A 22500-nucleotide genomic window follows, 5' to 3' on the forward strand; every position below is an offset into this window, starting at 1 on the left:
CATGTCAATGTGTCTCTCTATTGCAGCAGTACCATGTCAATATGTCTCCCTATAGCAGCATTACCATGTAAATGTGTCTACCTATAGCAGCATTACCATGTCAATATGTCTCCCTATAGCAGCATTACCATGTCAATGTGTCTCCCTATTGCAGCATTACCATGTCAATATGTCTCCCTATAGCAGCATTACCATGTCAATGTGTCTCCCTATTGCATCATTACCATGTCAATGTGTCTCCCTATTGCAGCATTACCATGTCAATATGTCCCCCTATAGCAGCAGTACCATGTCAAAGTGTCTCCCTATAGCAGCATTACCATGTCAATATGTCTCCCTATAGCAGCATTACCATGTCAATGTGTCTACCTATAGCAGCATTACCATGTCAATGTGTCTCCCTATAGCAGCATTACCATGTCAATGTGTCTCCCTATTGCAGCAGTACCATGTCAATATGTCTCCCTATTGCAGCATTACCATGTCAATATGTCTCCCTATAGCAGCATTACCATGTCAATGTGTCTCCCTATTGCAGCAGTACCATGTCAATGTGTCTCCCTATTGCAGCATTACCATGTCAATGTGTCTCCCTATTGCAGCATTACCATGTCAATGTGTCTCCCTATTGCAGCATTACCATGTCAATGTGTCTCCCTATAGCAGCATTACCATGTCAATGTGTCTCCCTATTGCAGCATTACCATGTCAAAGTGTCTCCCTATAGCAGCATTACCATGTCAATGTGTCTCCCTATTGCAGCAGTACCATGTCAATGTGTCTCCCTATTGCAGCATTACCATGTCAATGTGTCTCCCTATAGCAGCATTACCATGTCAATGTGTCTCCATATTGCAGCATTACCATGTCAATGTGTCTCCCTATAGCAGCATTACCGTGTCAGTGTGTCTCCCTATAGCAGCATTACCATGTCAGTGTGTCTCCATATAGCAGCATTACCATGTCAATGTGTCTCCCAATAGCAGCATTACCATGTCAATGTGTCTCCCTATAGCAGCATTACCATGTCAATGTGTCTCCCTGTGACATCAGTACCATGTCAATGTGTCTCCCTATGACAGCATTACCATGCCAATGTGTCTCCCTATGTCAGCATTACCATGTCAATGTGTCTCCCTATTGCAGCATTACCATGTCAATGTGTCTCCCTCCCTGCCTGTCGTCAGTACACTTCATTGGGAAGTGGAACACACATACACACACATGCGTGTGTGAGCAAACGAACACACACACACACACACACACACACACACACACACACACACACACACACAGTTTGGTGATTAGCGAGGTTGATGAAAGCAGTGCTTAGTGAGATGGACTGGGAAGAGAGGATGGGATAGGTCTGTGTATCGACTCCAAGGCTCTGACAAGAAAGGGAGAGGTCTGTTAGCTATATGAATGATTAATAGACTACTGGCCTGGTCTATTGTCTGTTGGGTCTCCTCAAAATTGGATCTACTGTCTATTGACTTATGGCTCATTCACTTCTTAGCTTCTAGGTCCACAATATATAGCACACATTTAAGTACAGAGAGCAAATATCTATTTATCAATCAGTCAGTTTATCAGGGTAACTAAACTGAAAGTTACATATAGCAGTTCTGATTGGAGTGTGGTGCTTGCAATACCACCATCGTTTTGGGTTGTAGTTCTGTACGGCAGACATACTGAATACTGCATATAGGCTAAACATTGTTAACCCTGCGGTAGGTCACCCTGACTGAACAAAACCCACCGTAAATGATCGTATTGTTATTAAACATTATATGATAGTAAACCCCAAATGCCTTGAGGCCCGAGATGTGACAAGTAGACTGCAACGTTAGTTGAGCTGGCAGCCAGTCGAAGGGAGGGACAGACTCTTTCCACTTGATGATTGAGCTAGCCTTTACAGTAGAACTAGTGCTTCTGAAACACTGCAGCCCCGTAGTGGATCATATGAGACATTCACTGGCACCGGGAGTTCAAAGGTCTCCGAGAAATATCTGCATCTGTGATGTACTGTCCCAGTGGGTTATTGGAGACACACAACAACAGACAACGTTTCGCTCTCCGTTTCTATCCAGCGTGGACGTGTTGTGTGTTTTCATAAACATCCGTGGAAGCATATTAGAGTCCTCCTTCTTTTCTTTCTGTTATTTGTCTGTTCCAACACCTGAACCAGTGGCATGTGCCAATATTTTTATTTTATTTTCAGAAAGTTAATATTCTGTTGCTCAGAGCAGCAGCAGGTAGGCAGTGTGTATTGAAGCCAAGAGAGGCTTGTGTGGGTTTTGGGATCATGAATAGGCAAATAGCAATGAGGGTGTCAAGCACTACGAAAACACTTGTTTATGTCTGATTTTAGAATTGTTAAAATCTCAGTTGTATACTGAACAAAAATATAAATGCAACAATTTCAATGATTTTACTGAGTTACAGTTCATATAAGGAAATCAGTCAATTGAAATAATTAATTATTTGACTGGACAGGGGCTCAGCCACGGGTGGGCCTGGGAGGGCATAGGTCCACCCAATTGGGAGCCAGGCCAGCCAATTAGGAATGAGTTTTTTCTCCACAAAAGGGCTTTATTACAGACAGAAATACTCCTCAGTTTCATCAGCTGTACAGGTGACTGGTCTCAGAACATCCCGCAGGTGAAGAAGCCGGATGTGTAGGTCCTGGGGCTGGCGTGGTTACTGGTGAGGCCGGTTGAACGTACTACATTCCTGCAGTCAGCATGCCGATTGCACGCTCCCTCAAATCTTGAGACATCTGTGTGAGAGAGAGAGAGAAGGGAATACCTAGTCAGTTGTGCAACTGAATGCATTTAACTGAAATGTGTCTTCCGCATTTAACCCAACCCCTCTGAAAAAGTGCCATTGTGTTGTGTGACAAAACATTTTAGAATGGCCTTTTAATGTCATTCAGCACAAGGTGCACCTGTGTAATGATCATGCTGTTTAATCAGTTTCTTGATATGCCACACCTGTCAGGTGGATGGATTATCAACCAATTTGTTCACAACATTTGAGAGAAATAAGGTTTTGTGCATCAGGAACATTTATGGGATCTTTTATTTCAACTCATGAAACATGGGACCAACACTTTACATGTTGCGTTTATATTTTTGTTCAGTATATAAGCGGTTTGCTCTAGTGTGAGTTGGAGAGAGGGATAGATACACACTAACACTCACCCAGCCAGGGTTCAAACCAAGGTCACCTGTGCAAGTCTTCAGGTGTCAGGCAAGCTTACTCATCATGCGAGCTAGCAACGTTCACACACACGAACTCAAGCCTCATTAAAAGGCGTAGAGATAAAAGCAGAGAGCCAGCTCCTCTTCATATTCCCAGCCTGGCACTAGGGTCTGAATAGAAGACACCCAGAGGGGTGACCATAAACTCCCTGTCCCTTCATCACCCCCCCAGTGACCGCCCGGCAGTATTCCATGTCAGGGGCCCCTTGGAATCCCGGCCTCAGGGAATACCATCTCTCTGTTTGAAGTCCGGCCTGAAATCTAGAGCCTGCTGCAGACAGCAGCGAAGAGCAGTGCATGTATTATTAACAGGGATACTTCGGGATTTTGACAAGGCCCTTTATCTGCTAGCAGATGCCGATAGCATGCTAGCAGATGCCCAGTCATTGTGCTAACGCTAGTTAGCATTGGCTCGCAAAACCAGCTCAAACTTCCTTCATACTGGACACAGAGACATACAAATGGTATCCACAAGTTCATCTGACTCATGGGAAGTAGATAAAGGGCCTCAATGCCAAAATCCCGAAGTATTCCTTTGGCTAAACCCCAATATGGGCCTCATACTACCATGGCTACCTAAATCATCCACAGCTTCCTTCTATCCTCTGGGGTCCTATGTATCCAACGTCTCAGAGTAGCAGTGCAGATTTAGGATCAGTTCAGCCTTTTTAGATAACAATGAATAAGAACTTGGACAGGGGGGAACTTATCGCTTGATATACTACCCCTGCTCCAAGTATTTTTACTGTAGCAGTGTTAAATTGTCCCTGGTGGCCCCCTGGCCATATTCGAGCGTATTACATAGCATTAATCCACTGAGCCAACATTAAATCTAATTACACACACACCCACACATGCATGGAAAATATGATCCTGTTGGCCGTCTCTCTTTGGTCAGGCTTCCACACACACACACACACACACACACACACACACACACACACACACACACACACACACACACATCATGGAGACAGTGGCGTCAGGGCAATAGAATCTGTCCCTGAGAAAATGGAGAGGATGTGAGAATAGATGAGGGAAGAGAGGAAGCCAGGGAAGGAAAGGACTTCTGCATACTTTCTTAGGGATTATTATTGTCACTTTTTATCCTTCTGTCCTTCTACCCTTTCTTCCACTTGTTTCTTTGGCAGGCCAAACCGGGCCATTCCCTGCTCCTGCTGAGGAGATGGTGCTGAAGTTATCAGGGCGGTCTTGTCATACACTCACACACACAGCCTGTAATAAAAGTCAGTATTCGATCTCCATCGTTTTTTCAGGGCGCTGGGAGGTGATTTGGAAACCGGCCACTAGGGGCAACAGTGAGTTGTAGGTTTCAGTTTTTCTAGTGCGTTGTGGACGGGGATGGCGGATGGGCTAAGCATCTGTCTCTGTCTGTCTGTGTGTGTGTGTGTGTGTGTGTGTGTGTGTGTGTGTGTGTGTGTGTGTGTGTGTGTGTGTGTGTGTGTGTGTGTGTGTGTGTGTGTGTGTGTGATTAGATTTAATCCAACGATAGAAAGTTGTTTTTGAGATTTTTGTTTTAAGCCTTTCCCAAACCTTAAACCCTAACCTTGAAAATTCGGACCTAATGCCTAAACTTAACCTTAAACACTTTGAAATTTGACGTTTGCAGCGACTTTGACAATTGGATGTTTGAAAAACATGGATGAACGTGTATTTCTGATGTGAGACTGTGAGAGCTACAGTTGAAGTCAGAAGTTTACATACACCTTAGCCAAATACATTTAAACTAAATTTTTAACAATTCCTGACATTTAATCTGAGTAAGAATTCCCTGTCTTAGGTCAGTTAGGATCACCACTTTATTTTAAGACTGTGAAATGTCAGAATAATAGTAGAAAGAATGATTTATTTCAGCTTTTCTTTCTTTCATCACATTCCCAGTGGGTCAGAAATGTACATACACTCAATTACTATTTGGTAGCATTGCCTTTAAATTGTTTAATTTGGGTCAAACATTTCGGGTAGCCTTCCACAAGCTTCCCACAATAAGTTGGGTGAGTTTTGGCCCATTCCTCCTGACAGAGCTGGTGTAACTGAGTCAGGTTTGTAGGCCTCCTTACTCGCACATGCTTTTTCAGTTCTGCCCACAAATGTTCTATAGGATTGAGGTCAAGGCTTTATGATGGCCACTCCAATACCTTGACTTTGTTGTCCTTAAGCCATTTTGCCACAACTTTGGAAGTATGCTTGGGGTCATTGTCCATTTGGAAGACCCATTTGCGACCAAGCTTTACATTCCTGACTGACGTCTTGAAATGTTGCTTCAATATATTCACGTAATTTTTCATCCTTATGAAGCCATCTATTTTGTGAAGTGCACCAGTCCCTCCTGCAGCAAAGCACCCCCACAACATGATGCTGCCACCCCCGTGCTTCACGGTTGGGATGGTGCTCTTCGGCTTGCAAACCTCCCCCTTTTCCTCCAAACATAACGATGGTCATTATGGCCAAACAGTTATATTTTTGTTTCATCAGACCAGAGGTCATTTCTCCAAAAAGTATGATCTTTGTCCCCATGTACAGTTGCAAACCGTAGTCTGGCTTTTTTATGGTGGTTTTGGAGCAGTGGCTTCTTCCTTGCTGAGCGGCCTTTCAGGTTATGTCGATATTGCACTCGTTTTACTGTGGATATAGATACTTTTGTACCTGTTTCCTCCAGCATCTGCACAAGGTCCTTCGCTGTTGTTCTGGGATTGATTTGCACTTTTCGCACCAAAGTACGTTCATCTCTAGGAGACAGAACGCGTCTCCTTCCTGAGTGGTATGACGGCTGCGTGGTCCCATGGTGTTTATACTTGCGTACTATTGTCTGTACAGATGAACGTGGTACATTCAGGCATTTGGAAATTGCTCCCAGGATGAACCAGACTTGTGGAGGTCTACAATCTTTTTTTCTGAGGTCTTGGCTGATTTCTTTTAATTTTCCCATGATGTCAAGCAAAGAGGCACTGAGTTTGAAGCTCGGCCTTGAAATACATCCACAGGTACACCTCCAGTGGACTCAAATTATGTCAATTAGCCTATCAGAAGCTTCTAAAGCCATGACATCATTTTCTGGAATTGTCGAAGCTGTTTAAAGGCACAGTCAACTTAGTGTATGTAAACTTCTGACCCACTGGAATTGTGATACAGTGAAATAATCTGTCTGTAAACAATTGTTGGAAAAAATATTTATGTCATGCACAAAGTAGATGTTCTAAGCGACTTGCCAGAACTATAGTTTGTAAACAAAAAATTTGTGGAGTGGTTGAAAAATGAGTTCAAATGTCACCAACCGTAAGTATATGTAATCTTCCGACTTCAACTGTAGTTGTGCATACACACACACACACACACACACACACACACACACACACACACACACACACACACACACACACACACACACACACACACACACACACACACACACACACTCTTTTATGTGGGAAGTTCAGATCACTCACACCCTGTTGAAATACCAGTCATGACTTTAGGATTTCTGTAGAAATCCCTGACTCCCTGCTCTGCCATTGTCCCTGTGATGTGGGGTGGGAAACCCCTCCCTCTGCTGTTCTCTACCCTCACTGTGTGAAGTAGGGCCTGCTTTGCCCTGCTACCCGCTGAGCCTGGTCACAATATCAATATTCTCTGCCCGTTTCTCATAAAAAACTGGAATGTGTGTCTTTAGCCCCCTGCTGGGGTGCTTTAGAGTGATTTACACACACACACACACACACACACACACACACACACACACACACACACATCGAGTCAGCATCTTTCTCTGTCAGTCCCCTCCTCTCACCATGTAAACTCTTCTTAAGAAGGGGATTGGTAACTCCTGACAACGCCGTCTTCAGTCTGAATAGGATAAACACACACACACACACACACACGTACATTTCTCCGGAGCTGCCTGTTCATCTCAGACTAAAGAATGTTTTTGAAGAAAAGAGAGATGGAGTGGGGGGGTGGGGAGTGGAGAGTGAATGAGAATATATTGCATATTTGTGAGGAGTTAGGGCTAAATTGAAAGCCCTTATGAGTCTAAATACCTGATTTGTCCTCGGATGCCAGGGTATTTCTACTGGGGTGGGGGGACTGACATGTTTTTTGTTTCCACTCTTCTACCCTCTCTCACCCCCCTTTGGGCTCTTCTTTTCTGTTCTCTTCTCCTCCTTTTCTTCTCCTCTTCTCCTTATCTCTCTCTCTCTCCTCTCTTCCCTTCTCTCCTCTCTTCCCACCATTCTCTTTCCCTCCTGTGTTGGTCGCCATGGTAGCCATGGTGGAGTGCAGAGCAACAGGTCAGGCAACTTTTACAGCATATAAAAGTGATTATGTCCACTCTGCCATGTCATAGACTGGCAGAGATACATACACTGGCTGTCTAAGACTGGCACAATTATTAAGTATATTAGGTATTTCCTAGCAAAATTTAAAAGATGCATTATGATGCATTACAAGATCAAGACATTTTTCAACAAAAATGACAATCATTACAATAACCTTTCCCATTTGTATGACAATTAATAATTCCACCAAATCCCATAATCGTCACAGCCCTAGCTGTCTCAATAGTCTAAAAAGGCTTCGTATCCTTCAGCTTGTGAATCATATGGGATTAAATCTTCCCAATGGGCAAAAACTGATTGAATCAACGTTGTTTCTACGTCATCTCATAGATTTGCAAATAGTCATCAACGTAAGGGCTTTTAACCTAAATCCAAAGACATTTTGTTGATTTCACATTGAATTCACATCAGTTGACAACTCAACCAAATGTAATTCAAAGCTAGATGTTGAACGGACGTCTGTGCCCAGTGGGTTGGCTTGCACTGATAGTTAAGAGCAGTGGGTTGGCTTGCACTGATAGTTAAGAGCAGTGGGTTGGCTTGCACTGATAGTTAAGAGCAGTGGGTTGTCTTGCACTGATAGTTAAGAGCAGTGGGTTGGCTTGCACTGATAGTTAAGAGCAGTGGGTTGTCTTGCACTGATAGTTAAGAGCAGTGGGTTGGCTTGCACTGATAGTTAAGAGCAGTGGGTTGGCTTGCACTGATAGTTAAGAGCAGTGGGTTGGCTTGCACTGATAGTTAAGAGCAGTGGGTTGGCTTGCACTGATAGTTAAGAGCAGTGGGTTGGCTTGCACTGATAGTTAAGAGCAGTGGGTTGGCTTGCACTGATAGTTAAGAGCAGTGGGTTGTCTTGCACTGATAGTTAAGAGCAGTGGGTTGTCTTGCACTGATAGTTAAGAGCAGTGGGTTGTCTTGCACTGATAGTTAAGAGCAGTGGGTTGGCTTGCACTGATAGTTAAGAGCAGTGGGTTGTCTTGCACTGATAGTTAACAGCAGTGGGTTGTCTTGCACTGATAGTTAAGAGCAGTGGGTTGTCTTGCACTGATAGTTAAGAGTCGACACAGAAGATCGCCACGTGTTAGTAACGCGTTTAACATTTATGTAATATTCATTAAAACAGTTTGCCAACCAAGAGCCAATCCCACGGCCAATATCTAAAAAGTACGAACACATCATAACAAGTGAGTCACTGTGATCAGACAGATGAACACACCCACCCCTGCAGCTCTGACCATGCTGTATCTCTTTCCATCTCACAACATCCTCATAACTGATTCACTCATAACACTCTGCTAACATTGCTTTGCCCTGTGCTCTACATGGCCTGCGTCCCAAATGAAACCCTATTCCCTGTATAGATCACTCCTTTTTATACCACAGCCCTATGGGCCCTGGTCAAGAACGCCACATCAGGAACAGGGTGCCTTTTGGGACGTAGTGATGGAGAAGGCTGCATACATAACAGCAAGGAACAGTAAACCGTGTCCGCAGCCAACTTGAGTCAAGATCAGAACAACTGGAGCGTTGTCTGTTATGCCAAGAACAGGAGCAGTGAGAAACATGTTGGAACAGAACAGAGTAGAGCAGAACAGATCCCATGTTGTAGGTGCTGCTGACGCTTGGCATGAGATCAAAGGGCTAAAGCGAAGCATGCGGATCTCAGTCTCGCCCGTGTGGTATACGCTTTGTTTCCAGGGTGGCCGGCGCACTATAGCTGCACCTTACAGCGTGACCAATCAGAAGAATGCTTTTTTTTTGATTCCACTGAAGTCTGCTGGTGCGCTACTTAGGTGCACCTTGCGGCGTGGCCAATCGGGAGAATTCATATTTGTGGTTTGTCGACGACATCAAACGGGAAGTAAGCGCTCCATTTCCTATCCCTCCTTCACAGTGGCGTCGAATCTAAAGAGATTTAAAGATCCATCGCCTGGGTAGAAATTGTTCCCTGTCCTTTGGAATGTAGCACCACATTGCCCAGTGCTAGTTCTTGTTTTTCTCTTGGAATTGTCCTTGTCACGATACACATGAGAAGGGACTGGAGTTTTTCCCAGTGAGATCTTGTGGTCAGGGAAAACTCCTCACCTTATAATGTCGGAAGAAGACTGGGGACTTGTAGTTGGCATCAAACTGGGCATCGTGGGAAGCAAACTGATGTCATGGGCATGAAATGTTACTTTCTAGTACTTCCACAGTCCCTTTTTAGAACAGGCCACATAGGCAGAGGGAAACCTATCCCGCCAATAATACCATGTAAAATCCCCTATAAAATCATGTTATTGAAAGGCTTTATCTAGAATATTCATCACACCCGGATACAGTTTAGGTGGAATGAGAATATGGGCCTTGCCTCCACATAGCTGCTATATCACGATGAACTTTACTGCGCTTTTCAAACCATTGCTGCTCCATTGAGATTGGGACGGTAATAAACAACCATGCATCCCGACACAAACAAAAACACAACATTTTGGAATGCCGCCAGTTAACGAGTCGCCCATCGTCATTGTGAAGGCGGTTGCCACGGCGTTTAATTAATTTACTTGATTTTCTCATTAACTAAAGGGGTCTTTAAAGACGACTGGGCCAAACGGTGTTGTAACACACACGCGCACACACATTAGCAGGAATAGTGTTGTGTATAATGTCATCGGAAGTTGTAGGGATATTAAAGGTCGACTTTGGGCAATAATGTGAAAATAAACCATCATGCCTGTTCATTTAATGCAAAAAAGATCCCAAAAATGTATGAATAAGATATTTGGCTACAGAAGTGCCATTTCTTACCGATATCTACAGCTCCCGTCCAAAAACAAATCCTGTGAAATTCCATCAACATTACTGGCTAGCTAAAGTGGCTAGCTTAGCTAACGAACTAGCTACGTCAGTCAAACTAGCTACGTCAGTCAAACTAGCTACGTCAGTCAAACTAGCTACGTCAGTCGAACTAGCTACGTCAGTCAAAGTAGTTGAGTGTCCATTTGATAAATGACCATAAAAAAACTTTACACCCACTACCCAATCTCAATAGCTTCAACCCCAGCCGAGAACGTGACTACTGCAGTGCAGTTCATAATCACCAGTATACAGTCAAGGCTGGCCCTAGCTTTTTGGGGGCCCTAAGCGAGATGTGGTTGGGGTTCCATCACCTCATGGGAAAAACAAGTTAGTGACCTCTCTTGGTTAGGTGCCCCCTACCGGCCCGCGGGGCCCTAAGCGTCGCTTATTGGCTGGGCCGGCACTGCATGCAGTACAGAATACAGTACGTGTGACTTCTGTGACAATGCAGAGACCGAGGAAATACAGACAGACAAAGAAGCACCGCAGTGCCTATTATGAGTTATTATTCCCTGTGGCCATGTGTGCACCTGATGCTACTCATGTTAGCCTAGCCAAGCACTTCTCACCCTGGCCTCAGAATAGGCAGGACAAAGGGACACAAGGGGACACAAATGCTCCACAGGTAGTATCACTTTTTCATTTCATTTCATTACAGTCCCAACGGTGTGATTTGTTTGATCGTAGCTAGCTACATAGCTAGCTACATAGCCGTCTTTGTTTCAAAGATAATTGTGTAGTCTAGAGCGATTTTCTAGGTTAGCTAGCCAGCTATTGTCGTTCTCCTAACGCAACGTAACGTAACCAACACTGCTAGCTAGCCAGCTAGCTCCCGATAAGCAGCATTGTAGAAACTTCACACTCAACGGTACGACTTGATTAGGGTAGTGTCAACAACGCAGCTAGCCTACCCCAGCAGTACTCTATCATTTGAATCATTTTAGTCAATTAGATTCTTGCTACGTAAGCTTAACTTTCTGAACATTCGAGACGCGTAGTCCACTTGTCATTCCAATCTCCTCTGCATTAGCGTAGCCTCTTCTCTAGCCTGTCAACTATGTGTCTGTCTATCCCTGTTCTCTCCTCTCTGCACAGACCATACAAACGCTCCACACCGCGTGGCCGCAGCCACCCTAATCTGGTGGTCCCAGCGCGCACGACCCACGTGGAGTTCCAGGTCTCCGGTAGCCTCTGGAACTGCCGATCTGCGGCCAACAAGGCAGAGTTCATCTCAGCCTATGCCTCCCTCCAGTCCCTCGACTTCTTGGCTCTGACGGAAACATGGATCACCACAGACAACACCGCTACTCCTGCTGCTCTCTCTTCGTCCGCCCACGTGCTCTCGCACACCCCGAGAGCTTCTGGTCAGCGGGGTGGTGGCACTGGGATCCTCATCTCTCCCAAGTGGTCATTCTCTCTTTCTCCCCTTACCCATCTGTCTATCGCCTCCTTTGAATTCCATGCTGTCACAGTTACCAGCCCTTTCAAGCTTAACATCCTTATCATTTATCGCCCTCCAGGTTCCCTCGGAGAGTTCATCAATGAGCTTGATGCCTTGATAAGCTCCTTTCCTGAGGACGGCTCACCTCTCACAGTTCTGGGCGACTTTAACCTCCCCACGTCTACCTTTGACTCATTCCTCTCTGCCTCCTTCTTTCCACTCCTCTCCTCTTTTGACCTCACCCTCTCACCTTCCCCCTACTCACAAGGCAGGCAATACGCTCGACCTCATCTTTACTAGATGCTGTTCCTCCACTAACCTCATTGCAACTCCCCTCCAAGTCTCCGACCACTACCTTGTATCCTTTTCCCTCTCGCTCTCATCCAACACTTCCCACACTGCCCCTACTCGGATGGTATCGCGCCGTCCCAACCTTCGCTCTCTCTCCCCCGCTACTCTCTCCTCTTCCATCCTATCATCTCTTCCCTCTGCTCAAACCTTCTCCAACCTATCTCCTGATTCTGCCTCCTCAACCCTCCTCTCCTCCCTTTCTGCATCCTTTGACTCTCTATGTCCCCTATCCTCCAGGCCGGCTCGGTCCTCCCCCTCCCGCTCCGTGGCTCGACGACTCATTGCGAGCTCACAGAACAGGGCTCCGGGCAGCCGAGCGGAAATGGAGGAAAACTCGCCCCCTGCGGACCAGGCATCCTTTCACTCCCTCCTCTCTACATTTTCCTCCTCTGTCTCTGCTGCTAAAGCCACTTTCTACCACTCTAAATTCCAAGCATCTGCCTCTAACCCTAGGAAGCTCTTTGCCACCTTCTCCTCCCTCTTGAATCCTCCTCCCCCTCCCCCTCCTCCCTCTCTGCAGATGACTTCGTCAACCATTTTGAAAAGAAGGTCGACGACATCCGATCCTCGTTTGCTAAGTCAAACGACACCGCTGGTTCTGCTCACACTGCCCTACCCTGTGCTCTGACCTCTTTCTCCCCTCTCTCTCCAGATGACATCTCGCGTCTTGTGACGGCCGGCCGCCCAACAACCTGCCCGCTTGACCCTATCCCCTCCTCTCTTCTCCAGACCATCTCCGGTGACCTTCTCCCTTACCTCACCTCGCTCATCAACTCATCCCTGACCGCTGGCTACGTCCCTCCCGTCTTCAAGAGAGCGAGAGTTGCACCCCTTCTGAAAAAACCTACACTCGATCCCTCCGATGTCAACAACTACAGACCAGTATCCCTTCTTTCTTTTCTCTCCAAAACTCTTGAACGTGCCGTCCTTGGCCAGCTCTCCCGCTATCTCTCTCAGAATGACCTTCTTGATCCAAATCAGTCAGGTTTCAAGACTAGTCATTCAACTGAGACTGCTCTTCTCTGTATCACGGAGGCGCTCCGCACTGCTAAAGCTAACTCTCTCTCCTCTGCTCTCATCCTTCTAGACCTATCGGCTGCCTTCGATACTGTGAACCATCAGATCCTCCTCTCCACCCTCTCCGAGTTGGGCATCTCCGGCGCGGCCCACGCTTGGATTGCGTCCTACCTGACAGGTCGCTCCTACCAGGTGGCGTGGCGAGAATCCGTCTCCTCACCACGTGCTCACCACTGGTGTCCCCAGGGCTCTGTTCTAGGCCCTCTCCTATTCTCGCTATACACCAAGTCACTTGGCTCTGTCATAACCTCACATGGTCTCTCCTATCATTGCTATGCAGACGACACACAATTAATCTTCTCCTTTCCCCCTTCTGACGACCAGGTGGCGAATCGCATCTCTGCATGTCTGGCAGACATATCAGTGTGGATGACGGATCATCACCTCAAGCTGAACCTCGGCAAGACGGAGCTGCTCTTCCTCCCGGGAAGGACTGCCCGTTCCATGATCTCGCCATCACGGTTGACAACTCCATTGTGTCCTCGTCCCAGAGCGCTAAGAACCTTGGCGTGATCCTGGACAACACCCTGTCGTTCTCAAATAACATCAAGGCGGTGGCCCGTTCCTGTAGGTTCATGCTCTACAACATCCGCAGAGTACGACCCTGCCTCACACAGGAAGCGGCGCAGGTCCTAATCCAGGCACTTGTCATCTCCCGTCTGGATTACTGCAACTCGCTGTTGGCTGGGCTCCCTGCCTGTGCCATTAAACCCCTACAACTCATCCAGAACGCCGCAGCCCGTCTGGTGTTCAACCTTCCCAAGTTCTCTCACGTCACCCCGCTCCTCCGCTCTCTCCACTGGCTTCCAGTTGAAGCTCGCATCCGCTACAAGACCATGGTGCTTGCCTACGGAGCTGTGAGGGGAACGGCACCTCACTACCTCCAGGCTCTGATCAGGCCCTACACCCAAACAAGGGCACTGCGTTCATCCACCTCTGGCCTGCTCGCCTCCCTACCACTGAGGAAGTACAGTTCCCGCTCAGCCCAGTCAAAACTGTTCGCTGCTCTGGCCCCCAATGGTGGAACAAACTCCTCACGACGCCAGGACAGCGGAGTCAATCACCACCTTCCGGAGACACCTGAAACCCCACCTCTTTAAGGAATACCTAGGATAGGATAAAGTAATCCTTCTCCCCCCCTTAAAAGACCTAGATGCACTATTGTAAAGTGGCTGTTCCACTGGATGTCATAAGGTGAAAGCACCAATTTGTAAGTCGCTCTGGATAAGAGCGTCTGCTAAATGACTTAAATGTAATGTTAAATGTAAATGCCACTGTCAACAGCATGCAACATGATCTGGTGCCATTACTCATTTCCATAGAAACACATATCGCTAGTGATTTATATGTTACTCTTGCTTAACCTTATGGCTACTACCTATAAAACAAGTTAACGCATGATCTGGGGACTATTGTGTGCAACTTTCACCTTTGCGGGAAAAGCCGTGAAGTGAGAAGTGAGGTTTACCGTAGGTGTTACCTGATCTGATGGAAAGACCTCTATGAAGTATCTGTATAGTGTAGGGCTGTGTTGTTGTGGGTTAGGTGTATATAGGGTGTATAGGGGGCCCTGACCTTAGAGATCCCTTTAATTGTCTATTTGGTTAGGTCAGGGTGTGACTAGGGTGGGCAATCTATGTTTTCTATTTCTTTGTTGGCCGGGTATGGTTCCCAATCAGAGGCAACCTTTTTCCACCTGTAGTTTGTGGGATCTTGTTTTTGGTACTGTGCTGTTTAGCCCTCTACTAGACGTTACATGTCGTTTTGTATTTGTTGTTTTTTCGATGTTCATTTAATAAATTTAAATGTACGCCTACCACGCTGCACCTTGGTCCGATCCTTCCATCGACGAACGTAACAGTAGGACTTTTTCCTAACTATTTGACGTCAACAGGAATACTCTGGGGCCTGAGGTATATCGTAAATAGGGCTCCTATAAAAAAAAATAATCTCCCAGACAATAATTGTTGGGCCATTACTACAGCGGAAACTACTTGTTTCTAACCCAAACAGTTCAAATGATCTGACCCATATTACCGGCACAATGTTTTTTTCTTCCTCTAGTGATTCGACAGGACCGCATTTTGCCTTTATTAACCATGTCATGGACCATTCTAAAACTACTCACGGGTCGTTTATCACTTATTGACACTTTGTCGCGTTACCCCATTTGGCTAGCTAGCTAACAACCTGGTCACTCTACCAGTATATCCAAACAACAGATAGAAAGCTACTTTTGAAGCACATGTTGTCCCATATAAACTAATATATAACACCTTAAAGACATTAGAACTCATAGTCCTTAAGAACTCCTCAAATCTCCCCTCTCCCCTGTCTCCTTCTCTCTCTGTCTCTCCCCTCTCCCTCTCGCTCTCTCTCTTTCTCTCTCTCTCTCTCTCTCTCTCTCTCTCTCTCTCTCTCTGTCTCTCTATTGTATTGTTATCTAGTACAGAGGGAGAATAATAAGAACTTGCATTAAGTAGCTTCTTGTCTCCTGATGACTTTGAAACCTATGTCTGAAGAGAGGGAGAGAGAGGGAGTGAGAGAGAGAGAAAGACAAAGAGAGGTGCTGGTGAATTCCTAATGAAAAGCTAATATTTGCCCTATTTATCCATTATTTTACCAGGTAAGTTGACTGAGAACACGTTCTCATTTGCAGCAACGACCTGGGGAATAGTTACAGAAGAAAGGGGGGGATTAATGTGCCAATTGTAAACTAGGGATTATTAAGTGACCATGATGGTTTGAGGGCCAGATTGGGAATTTAGCTAGGACACCGGGGTTAACACCCCTACTCTTACGATAAGTGCCATGGGATCTTTAATAACCTCAGAGAGTTAGGACACCCGTTTAACGTCCCATCCGAAAGATGGCACCCTACACAGGGCACTGCCCTGGGGCATTGGGTGAAAAAAATTAGACCAGAGGAAAGAGTGCCTCCTACTGGCCCTCCAAACACCACTTCCAGCAGCATCTGGTCTGCCATCCAGGAACAACCCTGCTTAGCTTCAGAAGCAAGCCAGCAGTGGTATGCAGGGTGGTATGCTGCTGGCGAAGAATGAAACAGACTTAGATGAGGGGCAGCACTGTCATCTCTATGCTTATGGATTCTCTGTGTTTAGTCAAGTGTGGCTTTTCATTCCATTCTGGCCTCTTTCCTTTTATATTTGACATTGCCTTGTCTTGAGCAATGTACAATGTCTCAAAAAAGAAGATTAGGCTACTGTCATTACATAAAGATACAGAACTGTCATATGAAGCCTGAGAGTTTGTGTGAAACCATGTATAAATTAGGAAATGGTCAGAGACTAAAATTCCTTTTGAAATACTATGTGCTTTCTTGAGTTTTTGAAGTGGTCTGACAACAGCGGCCATTTTTCTAAATGTCACAATCTACCAAGATGTCACCTCCAGTGTCAAAGATGTTGAGTGACCGACAGGTCCCCAGTGTCATTGTGTCAAGGACAAGTGTCTCTACCACTTTGTGTCACTCCACTGTCCACTCCAACCTTCATCTATGTGACTGGTCCAACTGTTACCAAGGTCACCTGTGTCTATGGACTGATGCTCTCAGCTCACATAAGTGTGTGTGTGTGTGTGTGTGCGTGCGTGCGTGCGTGCGTGCGTGCGTGCGTGTGTGTGTGTGTGCAGTACATACTTTCTATTTATTTTATTTTATTTAACCTTTATTTAACTAGGCAAGTCAGTTCTTATTTATAATGACGTCCTACCAAAAGACAAAAGGCCTCCTGCTGGGTTGGGGGCAGGGAAAAAAATATATACATAAATAAATTAAATAAAAATATTGTACAAAACACACATCACGTCAAGAGAGACAACACAACACTACATAAAGAGAGACCTGAGACAACAACATAGCACGGCAGCAACACATGACATCGCAGCACGGTAGCAACACAACATGGCAGCAGCACAACATGGTAGCAGCACAGCAGAGGTGGGACCAAGTCATTGGTTTACAAGTCACAAGTAAGTCTCAAGTCTTAGCCTTCAAGTACGAAGTCAAGTCTCAAGTCAAGACAGGCAAGTCCAAGTCAAGTCTCAAGTCAAGACCGCCAAGTGTCAAGTCAAGTTTCGAGTCCTAAACAAGTCATAATGTGCTCTTCACCAAATGTAATACCATTTCATATTTCAGTATCAGTATCAAATTTATTTATATAGCCCTTCGTACATCAGCTGATATCTCAAAGTGCTGTACAGAAACCCAGCCTAAAACCCCAAACAGCAAGCAATGCAGGTGTTGAAGCACGTTGGCTAGGAAAAACTCCCTAGAAAGGCCAAAACCTAGGAAGAAATCTAGAGAGGAACCAGGCTATGAGGGGTGGCCAGTCCTCTTCTGGCTGTGCCGGGTGGAGATTATAACAGAACATGGCCAAGATGTTCAAATGTTCATAAATGACCAGCATGGTCAAATAATAGGTCAGGGACAGGTAGCACGTCCGGTGAACAGGTCAGGATTCCATAGACTCAGGCAGAACAGTTGAAACTGGAGCAGCAGCACGGCCAGGTGGACTGAGGACAGCAAGGAGTCATCATGCCAGGTAGTCCTGAGGCTATATTTAACAAGAGTAATAGTATATTAAATGTACGCAAATCATGAATGCTTTTAAAACTATATATATTTATTCCTTTCCAAATAAACTTTATATTTCCATGGAAATACATGGGAAGCCATGAGAAAGACACATCAATATGACAACAAAAAAGAAATATGCTAGTGCTCTCTCTCTCTCTCTCTCTCTCTCTCTCTCTCTCTCTCTCTCTCTTCTTTCTGCCTCTTACAGTATGCTGCAAACAGCCCTTCTTCTTGTCCAAGTCTATGGTCCTCTCACTCTTCCTCATCAACAAGAGGCACAGCTTGCTCAGTCCCTGCAGCATCTTGCAGAATCAGTTCTGGCAAAACATGTGAAAGCAGAAACAAAAAGGCTGGTATTAGAGTATTGGTGATGCAGTGGGTTACACTGAACAAGTATTATTGTTGCAGTCAATTGGATTCAATTATGAGGAAAAAGTTACATTAAACTCAATAATATTGACCTTTCACTCTTTGTGCCACCTCCTCCTTGACCAGCACATGTTGCTCCACCCACATCAGAGAAAAAGCCGGATCCAAGGAAGCTGCTTTGAGGTAGACTGGATCTGAAAAGGGGGCCGTGATTCCATCTTGTGTCCAGGCCATTTTCACATTGATGAAGATTCCAAGAAATCTTTTGGTTCAGGGATGCCTGGAGACTTCTGACCAGGCCTCTCAGGAAGTGGACGTGAGGCTTCCACTGCTCCAGGTGGGGATTCAGGGACAGGACCGAGGGAACAACAGAACTGACTGTGACTATCTTCTCCCCCTGTGTCATATCTGTTGCTTCTCCAAATGGCTTCAGAATGTCCAACAACTTCTTCAACTTATTCCACTCCCGTACTGTGAACAACAACTCCTTGTGCCCAGACTTTTCCAGAATATGACAGAGCTTTAGATGGTCACATTGGATAACTGCCTACACTTGTCTCAGTGTTGAATTCCATCTTGTGTTGACAGCAGCAGGGATGCCTCTTTCCCCAAATGCAGCCTCAAACACCTCTTTGAGTGTTGTGCTTGTATGCAGCAGTGAGCTGATTTTTGATAACTTTGAAATAGAAGGAGTCATCACTTTTGTTTCTTTCAAGCCATAACCCACTACCAGATGGAGAGTGTGGGCAAAACACTGCAAGCACAGTTTTTTTTGCAATAGCAGCATCCACTGTTTGCTGGTCTTCCAGGGTTAGGACATTCCAGAGCTCTGGGTCATCAAGGTGATCTTCGTCATGTACTTCATCTTCTTGTTCAACGGGGAAGCACACCGTGAATGCTTTTCTCATGTTGGCAGCATTGTCACTAATGTTCCAATTTGTAAGTCGCTCTGGATAAGAGCGTCTGCTAAATGACTTAAATGTAAAATGTAAAAATGATATTGTACAATTCATCTTTGATGCTGTACTCACCACATATGGCCTCAAATTGCTCACAGATTCTTTCGGCCGTGTGTTGGCTTTTGAAGCGGTCTCAGGCCAAGAGATTGGACTTGAGGTGTATCCTCTCTCCATCTTTCTCCGTACAGTGCACATTGACACCAAGGAACTCCATCATCTTTCGGTCGGACCAAATGTCCACTGCGACTGAAACATGGCCTGTGTTGCTCAACTGAGTTTTCAGTTTTGAACGTCTCTCTGTAGCGAGGTTCTCTACTTTTGATGTCAATGTTCTACGACACACTGGGCTGTACTTACTGTCAAGCAATGACAGAAAGGGACGAAAACTCTTGTTTTCCACAATAGACAGAGGCAAGTTGCAGTCGATAACCAGGTCGGACAGTATTGCATTGTTGATAGCTTTCTGCTGTGGATGATTCATGCTGTACTGCCCTACACGGGTCTCCATGAACTGTGAGATGTTAGCCTACATGCTATACTAGCAAATGTATATATAGCTGTCGGCTATATTAGCCACGACTTACTGTTCTTTGTGCAGCTTCAAATGTCGAACAAAGTTGGAAGTTGTTGCGCCTCCATCTGTAATTTTCTTCCCGCATGTTTTGCAAGTTTGCAATCTGTTTTTTTTTGTTGATACAGCGTAGTCTATATATCCGACAATAATAATTTGGGGTATCATCTTTCCAAGGGCTCCATCTGAATTCACCCGCCGACGTTCTTCTGCATAGCCACGCGCAACTTTGTCTCCGCTGGCTCAATTTGATTGGCTGCTGTCCGATTCAACCTGTAATCCGGTAAATGAAGAGTTGATGCGCTGCACACTTTTTTTAATAGCATCATTTTTATCATTTGGGCTTGAGGAGGGTATCAAGTCAGGTCGAGTCATAAGGCTCAAGTCCAAGTCAAGTCACGAGTCATTGGTGTTAAAGTCAAAGTCGAGTTGCAAGCCATCATATTTGTGACTCGAGTCTGACTTGAGTCCAAGTCACGTGACTCGAGTCCACACCTCTGCAAAAAGGGTACAAACATAATTGGGCACAGACAACAGCACAAAACGTAAGAAGGTAGAGACAACGATACATCACGCAAAGCAGCCACAACTGTCAGTACGAGCGTCCATGATTGAGTCTTTGAATGAAGAGATTGAGATAAAACTGTCCAGTTTGAGTGTTTGTTGCAGCTCGTTCTAGTCGCTAGCTGCAGCGAACTGAGATGAGGAGTGACCCAGGGATGTGTGTGCTTTGGGGACCTTTAACAGAATGTGACTGGCAGAACGGGTGTTGTATGTGGAGGTTGAGGGCTGCAGTAGATATCGCGGATAGGGGGGAGTGAGGTCTAAGAGGGTTTGATAAATAAGCATACTCTAGCACACATACAAACCCCTTCATTGTTCACGTTACCTTTCTACTCCAAAGTCTATTTTTTAAGTTGTGACGTTGTGTCAGGAGATCCTTATCTCAGACATGTTCTGATGAAACAAAAAAGACCTTGAACAGTACAGAAATAACATTCCTGGAATGGCCAGCGGGGCATCCAATTAGACCACCCCATGCTGAGAGGGAAGAAGGGAAGATCCAATCAAAATGCAGATTGGATGGGCAGTCTCTCTAATCATCGTGGCTAGTCTTTCATGTTGCAACTCAGGAGAGGCTTCTTTTGCAGCGGTGTGAAGTAGTTATAGCTGGTCAAGGTGAAAGAAGATGGTAAGAGAGAAAGGGAAGTGGTGAAGGATGTGTGCCAAATGGCACCCTATTCCCTATGTAGTGCAATTCAACCATGAAGGCCTGATTTACACAGTCTCATCTGAACAGTTGATGTTGAGATGTGTCTGTCACTTGAACTCTGTGAAGCATTTATTTGGGCTGCAATCTGAGGCTGGTAACTCTAATGAACTTATCCTCTGCAGCAGAGGCAACTCTGTGTCTTCCTTTCCTGTGGCAGTCCTCATGAAAGCTAGTTTCATCATAGTTTTTGCGACTACACTCAAAATTCTTGACATTTTCCCAGATTGAATGACCTTCATCTCTTAAAGTAATGATGGACTGTCGTTTCTCTTTGCTTATTTGAGCTGTTCTTGCCATAATATGGACTTGGTCTTTTACCAACTAGGGCTATCTTCTGTATACCCCCTCAAAATGTGTTTAGTTAAGGCACACCTGTTAGTTGAAGTGCATTGCAGGTGACTACCTCATGAAGCTGGTTGAGAGAATGCCAAGAGTGTGCAATGCTGTCATGAGGGCAAAGGGTGGCTACTTTGAAGAATCTCAAATATAACATATATTTTGATTTGTTTAACACTTTTTTTGGTTACTACATGATTCCATGTGTTATTTCATGTCTTCACTATTATTGTAAAATGTAGAAAATAGTCCAAACGAAGGTAAAAGCCCTTGAATGAGTAGGTGGGTGTCACGCCTTGGTCTTAGTATTTTGTGTTTTCTTTATTTATTTGGTCAGGCCAGGGTGTGACATGGGTTATTGTGGTGTGTTTTTGTCTTAGGGGTTTTGTGGGGTGTCTACGTAGTCTATGGCTGCCTGATCAGGTTCTCAATCAGTCAGGTGATTATCGTTGTCTCTGATTGGGAACCATACCGTGTTTCGTGGGTGATTGTTCCTGTCTTTGTGTTTGCACCAGATAGGGCTGTTTCGGTTTTCATTATTTCATTTCGTTATTTTTGTAGTTTCTGTATGTATAGGTTTTCCTTCATTAAAATATATCATGAATCATCATCATGCTGCATTTTGGTCCGATCCTTGTTCTACCTCTTCGTCAGAGGAGGAGATAGAAGAGAGCCGTTACAGTGGGTCCAGACTTTTGACTGGTACTGTATGTATAATTATTTAACTACAGGTACCGTAGATGTGAGTGAAAATAGCTGTAAGTAGCAGTAGAGGTATTGTTGTCCGTTAGTTTACTCCAATCAGGCTGGGGATGGTATGTTAGGGGGAAAGTATAGAGAAGAGAGAAAAAAAGGGGATTGGAAATGATGCAAACAATTTAAATTGATTTAACCTACAATCTATCTGCAATATTTAAGCTGATCTCCCAACCAAAAAAAGCCATTAAAAGATTTCTAAGAGAATTCTAATAAATTCTAATAAAGTTTTACAGAGCTTGGCTTCAGTAACAGAAAGTCCCTAATTATCTCAGCCTGTTCTTCATTATCCTCCATTTAGAGAACATTCAGTCTTC

The 22500-nt window shown here is 45.1% G+C and overlaps 1 protein-coding gene across 2 annotated transcripts in view; it reads left to right on the plus strand.

Moving 5' to 3' along the window:
- LOC115114337 (glypican-5-like) overlaps nt 1–22500 on the plus strand; it is a 227645-nt gene that overhangs the window by 148814 nt on the left and 56331 nt on the right. The window lies entirely within an intron of this gene.

The sequence above is a fragment of the Oncorhynchus nerka genome, linkage group LG9b (assembly GCF_034236695.1).
Source record: "Oncorhynchus nerka isolate Pitt River linkage group LG9b, Oner_Uvic_2.0, whole genome shotgun sequence".
NCBI classification, from domain to species: Eukaryota; Metazoa; Chordata; class Actinopteri; order Salmoniformes; family Salmonidae; genus Oncorhynchus; species Oncorhynchus nerka.